This window comes from Ictidomys tridecemlineatus, chromosome 9 (assembly GCF_052094955.1).
Source record: "Ictidomys tridecemlineatus isolate mIctTri1 chromosome 9, mIctTri1.hap1, whole genome shotgun sequence".
Classification (NCBI taxonomy): domain Eukaryota; kingdom Metazoa; phylum Chordata; class Mammalia; order Rodentia; family Sciuridae; genus Ictidomys; species Ictidomys tridecemlineatus.
Genome location: NC_135485.1, coordinates 145600331 through 145611197, shown reverse-complemented (window position 1 = coordinate 145611197; position 10867 = coordinate 145600331). Strand labels below are relative to the sequence as shown.

At 52.0% G+C, this 10867-nt stretch overlaps 1 long non-coding RNA gene across 1 annotated transcript; it reads right to left on the bottom strand.

Moving 5' to 3' along the window:
* Positions 1 to 385: 385 nt before the first annotated feature.
* LOC144366962 (uncharacterized) lies at positions 386 to 7455 on the bottom strand. Its single transcript, XR_013426182.1, has 2 exons — positions 4198 to 7455; positions 386 to 4124 (listed from the first exon to the last, which is right to left on the bottom strand). It is a non-coding gene; the product is annotated as an uncharacterized LOC144366962 (long non-coding RNA).
* Between the last annotated feature and the right edge of the window lie 3412 nt (positions 7456 to 10867).

The following is a 10867-nucleotide window of genomic DNA, read 5'->3' as shown; positions in this document are numbered from 1 at the left end:
CATAAGGTCTATAGCTCCTCAGTAAAGAAAAAGATGACATTCCTAGCATTATAAATTTTTGCTTTAACAGCTTTATATAATATGGTCATAAAAAAATTCCCAATTCAGGGCTTAATTGGTAGAGAGCTTACCTCACATGCACAAACCCTGGGTTCAATCCCCAGCACCAAAAAAAAAAAAGTCCCAATTTCACATTTCATTTTAGCATAATATCTCTTGCTAAACACTGAACAGATCCCAGTGAAAATGGCTGCATAAATACTTATGTGAGATTATTTTTGGCAAACACACAAAGGTAAAATTAGACATTGCTATGAGAATAAGATCACTTATGCACATTCTTTCTTCAGACTGGTAGATTTCAATAATTTCAGCAAAGAAGACATTTTCCAAAATTCAGTTTATTGAAAGTCAATTTCTCACTCTTTCATGGTCTCCTTTACAGTTGATATCCACGGGTTCTGAATGTCAAGTGGTTAAAAAAACTGAGGGCAACTGTGACCCTAAACCCATCTCTGATAAAAGATGTCTTTCCCTGTGCCAGAGTCCAGCAGTTCACTGAGGACGGAGGGCAGTTGTGAGGATTCCCCTTTACTCGGGAGCAGGGAATGTGGAAAGCTCGCTCCAGGATAAACGGAGCCAAACTTTGTGGGTGCCCCTTCTCTTCGTGAAAATGCTATCGGGTTGACTGTGTACTAATTCAGGTACTGGTTTACTTCTTTGTTTTTATTTATTTATATTATTGGAGATTGAACCCAAGGGTTCTCTACCACTGAGCTGCATCTCCAGCCCTTTTTATTTTTTATTGTTTGCAATCCTCCTGCCTCAGCCTCCGGGTCCCTGGGGTCACGGGTGTGTGCCATGGCACCCAGCATCCTGGAGTTCCTGGTAGTGGGAGCCATGCTGTGTTGGTCTGGTTTGCTCTGGATGCTGTGCATGGTGCTTTGTGTCTTGGTCGCAGTGAAGCCAGAGGTGCTGGAGCCAGAAGCCTCCTGGGCGGTCTGTCCTTGGTGCGTTGTGTAGACAACCTCCTGGTTTTTGGTGAACAACCAGGAAGCTTCCACAGGGAGGGTGGCTCCTGAGGCAGGTGGACAGATTTCCTCCGACAGATGCTTCCAGGTTTCACTTTGATGTCGGAGACTGTCCCGTAGGAAATGGGAAATGTTATCATTCGCTTATCATCAGCCATGCGGGAGACAGACGGGGCGATTGGCAGGTTGAAGTAGGATCCTGGTGACCAGCGAGTGAGTTTTAAAAATAAATCAAGTGGGAGTTTCAATACAGCACGATCAGAGTTTCCAAGGCTCTATGGCATTTCCCCCACCACCCCGTCCTTGTTTTTCTTCCTATGACAAAAAGACTAAATCTTGCAAATAGCAAGTCACACAGAAAAAATGTCTCCAGTGAACTTTGAGTCATGTTTACTGTGGGACCCTGTTTCCAGTTGCTTTTTTGAGCTTTTAGGAAACAATTCATTGAATGTTTTCTCTTGAACCTATAAGAAGTGTGTATGTGTGTGTGTGTGTGTGTGTGTGTGTGTGTATGTGTGTGAGAGAGAGAGAGAAGAATGTCCCTAGCATCAGCGCTATTTGCATTGGTATTTCCAGTGGAAATGTCAAGTGTGACCTTTTCCTTGTCTGGGTGTCTAATCCTATTTTAAAGCCCTGTCACGCCCCTGCTGAGGGTCAGTGCCCCCTGAACAGAGTGTCTGCACCTGCTCCCCTTCCTCCTCCTCTCCCCCACCCCCAGGACAACTGGAGGATGTTCCGGGTGGCAAACAAAACAATACCACGCTTCAGTGGCTGCAGTGACGGAAAATTATTCCAGACTTGGGAATTTGGCGGTGTAAGTTTAGAAACCATGAGAAAATAAAAATAAACACAAAAATATGCAAACCTGAAAAGGGGAAAGGAAAAAAAAACGTGCAGAAATATGACATTCCAGGCCACGAATGTCAGGCTGACATGCCCTTGAACTTTTCAACTGATGAGATAGACGCGGGCTCTGAAGAAAGACCAGCTCTGGCCAACACAGGGGCTCCCACCAGTGCCACACACTGCACCCAAGGGAGACAGATTATCAGCACGAGGAAACGTCACTCGGGAAATCCAAAGCACTACATCCGCATTTGACAAGGATGCCTCACCACAGAATCCCTGAGGACCCTCCCCAATCCAGCAGTATTGATGTTCCCACTGTTTTCCTAAGTCACGCTGATTTCCGCTTCTTCTCATGAACCCTCTCAGTCAGGCCTACTCCAGGTGTGCACAGTTTCGGGGGCAGATCTTCTGTCCATGTCCCGCTGTCCCCTCTCTCCCTGGCTCCTTGTCTCTGGACCTGCCACAGCTTTCTCACCAGGCTCCGTCGGGCAGCTCCCCCTCTGCCCAGTCCATTCTGCGCCTGCCTCAGGGACCAGCTTCCTGAGAGACAGCAGGAGGCTCCCAGCAGCACTGCCCTGGGATCAGGTGGGGCTTGCTCAGGCCTTGAAGACCTGGCTGGACTGGGGGCGGCATGTGCTCTCCAGGGAGCAGGCTGAAGGCGCAGCGGGTGGAGAGGGTGCCCAGCAGCTGGCCTGGCAGCAGGGCCCTGGGAAATGGATCTGGGAAGTGGGCCAGGACGGCGAGAGCCTGGCTGTGATGACCAGCAGCAGAGTCTTGTCCTTTGGGTCGGGGACGCCAGCAGAGGGTCTGGGCAGGGAAGTGAAATGCCCAGGACAGCCGGGGCAGGGCTGCTTGGGTGGGCATTCCCCAGACTTGGCAGAGAAACTGGCTGGAAGATGGTTGCTGTCACCCAGGCCTGGGCAGAGCCCTCCACGGGGGCGAAGGAGAGAAGGACGGGGGGCACTGGGGGTGGAGGGACTCACAGGATTGGAAATTAAGTGAGTAAAGGGGAGGGGATCAAAACGGACCTAGGACTTCAGATTTGCTGAGGAGGAGCGCGCAGCAGGAAGAGAGCCCGGCTGTGGGTGCTTAGTGGGGCTGTGGGCGTGGAGTCGACGGCTGCAGTCCAGTCACTGAGAATGTCACGCGTGCAGTTGAAGGTCACGAGCATGACCCCTGGCTAGTACTGGACCCAGGAGGCAGGAAAGAAGGGAGAAATCAAGGAAGAGCAGCAGGGGGCCCGGTGGGCGCTGGGGTGTGGCAGTGGAGGGGACGGCCGAGGGGGGTGGCAAAGGCAGATGGGAGCACCTACAGAGGCTCACGGCCACAAGGCGAAGCCTGAGGCCAGCCTGAGGCTGCCCACAGGGGACATGGCTGACCTCTGCAGACGGGGGTGGGGCCTGGAGCCGCTGGGGGAGTGGTGGGGAAGAGCAGGCGCAGAGCATGTGAGGGCGGAGGCTGCATCCTGAGATCTCACCGACCTCTGGCTGAGCAGAAGGAGAGAGGTGGAGGCGGGCAGGGCCCCCCTGTCCGCCAAGGACAAAAGCCAGGAGAAGGCCCGGGTGCGCGGGGAGGGAGGGTGGATGGAGCACGGCGGGATGTCGCTGGCAGGGGAACGCGTGCCCACGCTTAGGCTTAGGGAGGCAGGGGTCCACAGGTGCCCACAGGTGTGGACCAGAGCCTGGTGCCAAGGGCGACTCTGACGGGTTCCCAGGCTGCAGCAGAGTCCTCCGGAGTCACCCGGGAGGCCCAGTTCACTTAGGGGGCCTGGTCTGTGGGCCTGTGATTCGGCACCTGCCCTGGCAGCTCTGAGCAGGGAGGTCCTCCTCCTCCTCATGGTTCCAGCCGACAGGGCGGCCTTCCCCCTCGTCCCGCAGACCAGAGCCAGGCCAGCGGCCCAGCCCCGTTCTCCTGAGCTGACCAGCCTCCACTCCTTGGCTTCAGACGTGGTGTTGGAGGTCTTCTGTGAAGGAATGAAGCTGAGGCCCACTGTGTCGACCAGACCCCAGGAAAGCCCCGTGGACAGAGGACAGAGGACACGCTGGAGTCCGGGAGGCAGCCGTCCTGTCTTGTGCGTCCTTCTCACTTCAACAGGCGGGAACCAAGGCGCAGCACACGTGGTGGCTTCTTCCTGTCCTGAAAGTGCCACTCGGAGGGTGAAGAGAGACTCTGAGTCAGTTTTGCCGAGGAACATGAACCTGCGTCTTGTCCTCGTGGTCTGTGAACGTCTGCCCTGTGGATAGCCTGCAGGAGGCATTACAGTAAGAAAGATCACCTTAAGAATGATTCTCTAGGACTGATTAGCGCCGGAGCTTACCTCCTTGTCAAACGCTCTTAGATGCCGCAGCCAGTTTTCACTTCACCCTCACGAAAGGAGCTCACGGCCACTGCCCATGCTACCCGATGGAATGGTTAATGATCTAACCTCCTGTCCCAGTTGGAATGGGCAGATGATGCTGGCACCCATGAGGATTTGTTCCGCTGCCTACACACAAGCTAGATTCCGGCAGTTGGATCCGTGGTCTGACAGAAAGGCGTCTTTGATCTTCAAGATCTTGTCAAACTTCCTGTGTGTGCTTGGGCTGCTGTTTGCACTCTCTGAGTGATAAGTCAGGTGCTCTCTGTGGTACACGCACACGAGCCCGACACGCTCACCCATGCACACTCGCGGCTGTGCTTCCAGGAGGCCCACCACGGGCCCACGTCCTTCCGTGTGTCCACACATCAGCACACACGTTTTCACTTCTTACAATCTCAGGTGTTATCAGCAGACAACAGCTACACGCTGAAGTTACGAAAGAAGCTCCGTCAGATTTAACATGCACTTAAACACTTTTGTTCTAAAATTCCTAAAAACACAAAATGTTTGACAAATAGTGCTAAATAATAGATGGATAAAATAAACATTGAGTTTCCTGACAAGTAGAATCCCCACCACAAGTCTCCAAATTTTATCCTGGAGTGATTTTAAACATATGTGGTTAGAAGCTTATCAGATTTCCAGAAATGAACCTTCTGTAAAAATCACGCTGGGCCCCTCAGCTGTGTTTTCTCCCATTATTTATAGACAAATTGGAAACAAATGTTCTTTTGAAAAAAGTACAATGAACCGAGAACAGCTGTCCGGATGCACTTTTCATCTGTAACACAGAAGGGCAGCAAGCGGAGCTCAAGCCTGTGAGACCCGGCCTCTTTTAATGGTCGTCTTAGCATCAATTCAGAAAAATGAGCATCCGTGTCTCCCGGAACAAGACACAGTGCTGTGTTTATCTGCTAAGGTCACAAGTAAAACAAGTGATAGCGGGCAAAGCCACGTATTTCATTTTGGGGATTTTAATTGCAAATACATAATCCAAATACTTTTTGAAAAGTCATTCAAGTGTTTTGATGAATTACACAGGTGGTCTGGACATTTCCCTGCAACGACTCAAGCCTGGAGCAAATGCTTGACCTGATGCAAGATCACAGAAGCAGTCACCCCAGAAAAGTTCAGAAAATACATGTGTAAGATGCCACACGGTTTACCTGTTCTGAAGAGAACATCTCTCTCTCTCTCTCTCTCTCTCTTAAGACATCCTTTTAGTTGCAGTTGGACGCATTATCTTTTTTCTATTTTTAATTTTTTTTTATGTGGTGCTGAGAATCGAACCCGTGGCCTCACACATGTGAGGCAACTACTCTCCCACTGAGCCACAACCCCAGCTCCTGAATAGAATCTTTTATTTAATTTAGAAAAGACATATTAAGTTAATAGGAGTTTAAAATTGAGCGTTTAGTCTAAGATGCAGAGTTTTTTTTAAACTTAGACGATGTCATCCTTCTGAGTTCAGTGTGTGAGAAGGAAGGATGTGAGAACACCTGTGTAGAATTCCCGCAGGAGCACACCATCTGGGTTTAATTATGAAGAAGCATTCAAATGAAGGTCATTCCATTTTGAAAAAGAGAGAATAAATTCTGCAAAAATGTCAACATCATAAAAGACAAAAGAAGCTAAAGAAATTTTCAAAATTAAATGACATAAGCTGGCTGTGGTGGGTGCATGCCTGTAATCCCAGTGGCTTGGGAAACTGAGGCAGGAGGATGAATGGCAAGTTGGAGGCCAGCCTCCGCAACTCAGTGAGCTCCTGTCTGGAGACCCACAAAAATCAAAGAGCATTAAAGACGCACAGCAACTAAATGCAACGCCTAGTTCGATTCTGGAGGGAAAATGTGGTAGAAGATCAGTCCAGGAGGCCTGTCTGGGGCACAGCAGGTTGGAAGGTCTGTGTCAGGGTTCGGTTCATTTCCCTTGGTAACCCTGGCCGTGAGAGAGGACCCGTGAAGCACCCAGGGTGGGGGGCTGACACTCAGCTTCCCAGTGGTTCCCAGAGATAAGGAAGACAGGAGGAAGCATTCACAGGGGGAGGATCTGGGTCATGGCATGGGGATGTCCCTTGTTCTAAGGCTGTGACTCTTCTGTAGATCTGAAATTATTTCCAAATTAATTTATTTAGAAAATCATTTTATGGAAAAAGTGATTTCCGGGAACCAGGAACTCCTCCAGGGTAGGTGGTGTTGTAGGAACACCTCACCTGCAGCTCTGGGCCTCCGTGAGCGTTGGTTGAATGAATCCATGACTGTGTGCAAGAGGACAGTGGCAGGTTGAAGGTTTTTAGATTCTGCAAACTCTGCGGTAATAGATATGAAATAATAAGCAGCCACTGACTTAGGCTTTTAGTGATGGTGCACCTCATTCTCTTCTGTTTGTTTCAAAGGAATTTTTTAGTTGGCTGGCCATCAGTCTTGAAGGAGCCCAGTAGCCCCAAATTTCTCTCTAGGAGATATGTCATATCTTCTTTTACTTGGAAAAAAAAATGGGTTGGTGATTACTGGGGCTTGAACCCAGAGGTGCTTAACCACTGAGCCACCTCCCCAGCCCTTTTTATTTAGAGACAGGGTCTCCCTAAGTTGCTGAGGGCCTTGTTAATTTGCGGAGGCTGGCTTTGAACTTGCGACCCTCCTGCCTCAGCCTCCTGGGTGCTCTGATTATAGGTGTGGCCAGCTTCCTGCGTCTTTACCACTTTACCAAAGCGTTGGCCTGCAGCACATTCCAGAGAGCAGATTCCAAGCGCTTTCAGTGGCACTGGAGTCTTCCCTCCTTCCCACCTCCCTCTCCCTCTCCCTCTCTCCTGGACCTGTCAGGGGTGGGCTGCCCCGGTGAGGTGGCAAAGGCCCCCAGTCCAGCTCCGGGCTCTCCCTCTCACAAGCTGCACTCGGCCATTCTCGTTGCTCCTTCTCTTTTCCTTTCTCTCATTTGTGGTAAAATACGGAGTTTCAAGGACGTTTAAAGGTGTGTCTCGTCCATTCTACAAACCAGCTCATAATCAACCAGGAAAGGCCGGCGAGGAGGAAGGGCTGCTTGGCCTTCGCCCCCAGTCCTGGTTTTCGCAGCTGGACCAGCGGACAGCAGGCCCTGGCTCTTCCGCAGTGTCCCCGCGAGAGTGGCCTGCAGCCGCCAGCAGGACCTCAGGGGAGGAGCACCTGGTCTTCTCTCCCACAGACAGGCTGAGGAGCCCCGAGATGCCCAACAGCGCGTGTGTGCAGGGGTGGGGTGCAGGGGTGGGGTGGAGGGGTGGAGGGCAGGGGTGGGGTGGAGGGGTGAGGGTGCAGGGCTGGGGTGCAGGGGTGGGGTGCAGGGGTGGGGGTGCAGGGGTGGAGGGCAGAGGTGGGATGCAGGGGTGGGGTGGAGGGGTGGGGGGCAGGGATGGGGGTGGAGGGGGGCAGGGGTGGGGTGCAGGGGTGGGGGGTGCAGGGGTGGGGTGTAGGGGTGGGGTGCAGGGGTGGGGTGCAGGGGTGGGGTGCAGGGGTTGGGGTGGAGGGGTGGGTGCAGGGGTGGGGTGTAGGGGTGGGGTGCAGGGGTGGGGTGCAGGGGTTGGGGTGGAGGGGTGGGTGCAGGGGTGGGGTGTAGGGGTGGGTGCAGGGGTGGGGGGGTGCAGGGGTTGGGGTGGAAGGGTGGGGGCAGGGGTGGGGGTGCAGGGGTTGGGGTGGAAGGGTGGGGACAGGGGTGGGGGTGCAGGGGTTGGGGTGGAAGGGTGGGGGCAGGGGTGGGGGGTGCAGGGGTTGGGGTGGAAGGGTGGGGGCAGGAGTGGGGGTGCAGGGGTTGGGGTGGAGGGGTGGGGGCAGGGGTGGGGTGGAGGGGTGGGGTGGAGGGGTGGGGTGCAGGGGTTGGGGTGGAGGGGTGGGGGCAGGGGTGGGGGTGCAGGGGTGGGGTGTAGGGGTCGGGTACAGGGATGGGGTGCAGGGGTGGGGGGCTGCCGACCTCAGCTCCCGCCAGCCCCGCCCTCCAGGGTCTGCTGGGGAGGCGCAGGGCCGCGGGGGCTCTCGTGCCCTCCTGCGGCGCAGCCCTCTTTCCCAGGACCCCGGTCTTTCTTCTCCTTGTCTCTGACGCTCATTCTCAGGCTGTGCTTTTCCTGGACAGAATTCTCCTGGACTCTTCTTCCTCGCCTGCCCGGTGACCACCCGACGCTGCTGTCCTCATTTTCGGCTGTAGTCGGGGAACTCGTGTCGTGAGATTTGGATTCTCTGAAACTCACCATCTCCGTGGCTCCCTCGGGTCCCTCGGGTGATCCTGTGGGTGGGCATTGTGTTCAGCGGTGGCTGGGCGTGACAATGACAGCCTCAGGTCAGTTTGCTGTGACAGCTGGCATCTCCCTGCAGTGCCCTGCGAGGGAGGTGAGCGTCCGACCCCGAGGATGGGTCCGTGTGTCCTGGAGTCTGGTTTCGACCCTTCATGGTCTGTCTGGGGTCTGAGCATTTGGGGTGCCGTCTTTGGGGCAGCCCTCTTCCTCATCACTGGGTAGCAGCCTGGACCCCACTCTATGGACGTCCACCTGGCGGGGATGCGCCTCTCCATGTCCTACCCCTCCACTCAGGACGATCCCAGGGGCCTGGCTGTGATGCGTGCCTCTCCTCGGGAGGACGCTGTTGGACGTTGCGGGTTTCTTTGGTCCCACATGGTCACTTCTGCCCTGAGGTGTCCGGCCCTTTGCCCCTTACGCAGTGACCAACCCAACGGTGGGAGGGGGACCTTCCCCTTTGCTCTCCAGTGGTCTCTGCTTGGGTTTCCTATCCTTCCCTTCCCACGTCTGTGGGTTCATCATTCTTGAACATTACGTCGTGTTCGTCCACTCGTGTGGGCATTTATGTGTCACGATTCACATATCCTTCCCCTTGCCTCACAGGCCCTGGTTCTGGCTTTGATAGTGGTCCTCTAGGAAATTTCAGGAACAGGTGAGAGCCAGCCTTGTCAGGTGGGTGATGCACTCTTCAGTACTCCCCATGCTCTTCCTTCCTCTGTGTAGATCCAGGGTTCCAGCAGATGTCATTTTTATTTGGCCTGAAGGATGGTTGAACACTTTTTCTCTTTTGCTTTTCTTTTTTAGCATGTCTTCTTTCTTTATGTGAAAACTCCTCTTCATGTCATTTGTTTAAAAATTTTCCACTTTTTAGTTGGTGCATTATGGTGGCACATAATGGTGGACTTGTCACACATCAGTACACGCACATGGTCTGACACTGTGACTTGGCCATCATCCCTCCCAGCAATCCCCCCACGTCCCCTCCCCCACTCCCTGGGGCCTTTCTTCGGTTTTATTGACCTTCCTTTGCTTTTCATGGACCTCTTCCCCCCACTCCTTTCTTTTCCCTTTTAGCTTCTGCACACGCACTTCATCTCATTTTAATAGACATTTTTGCTGGGTAGAGTGTTCTGCTTTCTCCTTCAGCACTGTCCATTGTCTCTGGCTGCCGTTGTCTGTGATGAGACATAAGGACGATTCTGCCCTGTCTCTGTGTGGCTCTGTGCCTTCTCCTCTGGCTGCTCTTGAGGTTTTCTCTTAATCTTGGATTTGGAGCAGTTTGATGATGAAATGTGTGTGTGTGTGTGTGCGTGTGCATGAGTGTGTTAATATTGCTTGGGTTTGTTGGACTCCTAGACTCTAGGCTGATGTTGTCCTCTGAACCGTGGGAATTTCAATCATCATTTCTTCAAATTATTCTCTGCCCCGTTCCTTGCCCCAGCTGCAGGGTCGCAGGTTCCGTACATAGTTACACACCTTCAAGTTGTTCCACAGATTGCAGGGCCTCTCCTCCCTTCATGTTTTCCCTCTTTCTCTGATCATATGATTTCTTTTACTCTGTCCCAAGTTTACTGACTCTTTTTGTTCTGTACAGTACTGAATCTCCCATTAGGGTGATCCAGTGCCTTAAAAAAAACAATTATTATACTTTCTAATCTCTAAAACATTCTTATTATTTTATTTCTCTTTTGAACTTCCCTATTTACTCACTCATTAAGACTTTCCTTTATTCATTTTGTGCAGCTTTACATCTGTTTTGGTGGGAAGGAGGGTACCACCCCATCGCGGCTAGAAGCCCCCTGGTTTTCACATGGTGGGGGTGGGAGAGAGACTCCCCACCTTGATTCTTATTTCAAGACAAGTGATCATAAAGTGGCAGAGATTTGTTCCTTAAAGCTCTTGTCTAATGCCTAGAGTTTGATAATATTAATAATGATGATCTTCTATTGTTAATCTTTGTTCTTCATTTAAGATTTGCACTTTTCAAAATGATTATTTTGTTATCATGTTATATCAATAAAAATAATGATCTATCTCGGGTTATTTTTACTGCTGTCTTCATTAATTGAGAAGTGCAATTTGTAAAAGAACAGTAATTAAATATCTTTGATTAAATAATGCTCATTGCAATGTACCGATACTAAGGAAATCTCACAGAAAACTGTTAGAGGACAAAACAGTGGGTCGAGGTTGGCGGGTGTCTTTCTGTGAGACGCTGTCGGTGGCTCTGAAGTCTGAGGCTGCTCGACAGCTCATTCTCTGGGGGGCTGGAAGTGCTGTGGCTGAACACATGCCATTGCATAATGCCTGTGTTGGGTAAGACCCAGGGGTTCCATGTCCAAGCACTCCGAGAAACTCTAATCAAATTAT